We start from the raw sequence: 2,800 nt of genomic DNA on the forward strand, positions 1-2,800 counted from the left end.
GAACAATGAAAATAATCGTTAAAACGTAACGCTTATCAGAGTTAACTAGATAAAATACTAATGAAGATATTCAATAACACAATAAGATAATCTATTATTTTTTTTTTTTCCCCTAATCTATTTTAACGCCGTTTAATCGTTTATTTTCTAATTAGTATAATTAACGTTTTTACATTTTCTTTTTGTATTATATGAAAATATGATAGAACTAAACGTTCAAAATATAATATATCAAGTTTTAATGATAATTTGTACTATATATGAATATTATAAAGCAAAGATTTCAAATTATACTTCGATAATAACACGAGTGCGTTAAAACTCATGATTTTTACAAATATAACACATAAGTTAAGTCGAATTAACGAGATTACGATTTAAAGGGAAAATAATGAATCGCGAATTAAAAACAAAACAAAAAATATATGTATTCCCTTTATGCGCTGAAGAAGAAAAACGAATAAATAATGTTTATGCAATAAAATTTACAATGAAACGTTAGTCTGACATCGAGGAACAAGGCGCGAGAAAGGTCTGCTTCTGGTTACGTCAACGACCTATTAACATTTTCGAAACGGTCGTAAACGCGGCGGTTCTCAAAGTATGACTCCCCGTTAAAGCTTTTACTCGCAAACATATTTATAATAATAATAATAATAATAATAATAATAATCGAAATAATTACAATGTAAATTTGGATTAAACATATAAGCGTGTTTATTTTATTTTTCTTATTTCTTTTTTTAACATTTTGATGATGATGAAATTTCGTGAATTTGTTTATGTTAATATAAATACTATGTAACACCGTATGAGAATAAAAATGAAATAGGGTGAGAAAGAAGATAGTTAGCTAAACCGATGGATATTAAATTCCAACGTACGTTCAAACGTTTAACAAATTATTGAAATAAATTTGAGGATCTCTGTTAGATTGGGATCAATCTTAGAAGTAGTCAAACATATCTCAAGAGATTAAGAGGACAATATTGTGTATTGTCGAGCTGGTAGTAATATAGAGAGAAAAAGAAAAAAAGAAAATATATATAATAAAAGGAATGTATTAAAAAGTATTTAAGAAACGGACAGACAGGTTGTCCCTCGATCAAAACTAGTCTTCTTCTCTTCTCTCTCTCTCTCTCTCTCTCATTCTCTTTCGTTAGTGGGGAAGAAAAGTGCGAGAGAAGCAACGAAAAATATTCGGTTCCACCAGGTCCTACGCCATTCGGTAAGGAATCTCAAGCCGATCGCAAATATGCGTCGCATCTTCCAACTGCAGTGCTTCGCGACACTGGATCGACCAATCGGCGGGCTTTAATTTTTACTGATACAATGGCGAAAACGAAACAGAGAGAGAAAGAGAGAAAGAAAAAGAGAATGAAAGAAAGAAAGAGAACTAGCCAGCCAGCCAGACAGACAGACAGACAGAAAAAAAAGAAAGAAATAAAGATGAAAGAGAAACAACGTAAAAATTTAGTACAAAACGCAAAGAGAAATTTGTTTCGGTTTGTATGCATGGACATTAGGTCGGCATCGAAATAATTGCAAGGAAAATCGATTTCGCTTCGTGTCTAAAGTCGAAACGAGAAAAGTCAACGACCACGAAGGGATTTTGGAGGGAAGGTGGAAGACAGAAGACGAAGAAGAAGAGAGAGGCCAAAAAAAAATCTCTCCTGACCTCGAGAGGGAGTATAAGTGAGCGAGGTCGTTCTACGATCGATAACGCGACTTTCTCGCGAGAGAAGGCGCGACCAAAGTTCTTCGAGCGACGACCACAGGGCCGTGGGATAATCGATCTTGCCCTACGACGAAAGGAGAACCCTCCTATCTGTCTGTCTCTCTCTCTCTCCTCCTTTTCTTCTTCACTCCCTCTACTTCATCATTCCCTTCTCCCTTCTCTATCTCCCACTCTCAATATACATGTGTGTATAGATATTATACATATGTATATACATATGTATATACATATATGATGTATATGTATATAGATATCTCTCTTTCTCTTTCGATTTGGCGCGCAGCAGACAAAGCAGGATTTCCCTGGACGCAAGGTTCTCTCCGGTGACATGACAACCGCGACACATCGCGTTGCAAGGGAGTCGACGTACCTCTCGAAGGACTCCTCTTTTCCTCCTCTCTCGGGCACACATTTTTCACGTAGGAATCGTGCCCAATGTACACGTAGCCCCATAGCAAAGGGACTTTAGCAGCGGGATGAGCGTACCCACCCGCGTCTGTTTTTCTTTCTTTCTCTCTTTCTCTAGCTCTACCCCTCCGTCCGTGCCCTTTTCATTCCCTTCATCATCGTGCGTCGTCCTTCGGTCTGTCTCATTCTCCCCTTTTCTCGTTTTCTCTTTCGCCCGCCCATTCGCCCGTTGCACGAACGCCCCTCCTCCTTAGACTGTCGTCGTCTCATCGGCCGGCTCGTCAAAATTCACTAACGTTCGGCTATCTTCGGTAACGTTCGGTTATTACACAAGTCTGCCAACTGTTAAAAATTAAAATTCATTTACGAGATATCGGGAGAACTCAATCCATTCCGTTAACAAACGATTTTGTTCTATATCTTCGTTAAAAGAATATAATAGAACTAAGTTTTACTTTTTTCGTATCCCATTCTTCTATTTTCTGTCGTGTTTTAACGAGTTCATGATTTTCCATGCGTGTTGAATGGCGGCCATGCAGACAGGTGCGGCCACTGAAACCCCACGATCGGTGATAGGGAATACAGCGCCGCCAAACGACGGTTCTTTTCAGTGTCGGACAAGATGGGTGAATCTCACCGGGCAGTAGTCTAGAC

The sequence above is a fragment of the Polistes canadensis genome, unplaced genomic scaffold (assembly GCF_001313835.1).
Source record: "Polistes canadensis isolate GaletaPanama2010 unplaced genomic scaffold, ASM131383v1 scaffold_204, whole genome shotgun sequence".
NCBI lineage: Eukaryota > Metazoa > Arthropoda > Insecta > Hymenoptera > Vespidae > Polistes > Polistes canadensis.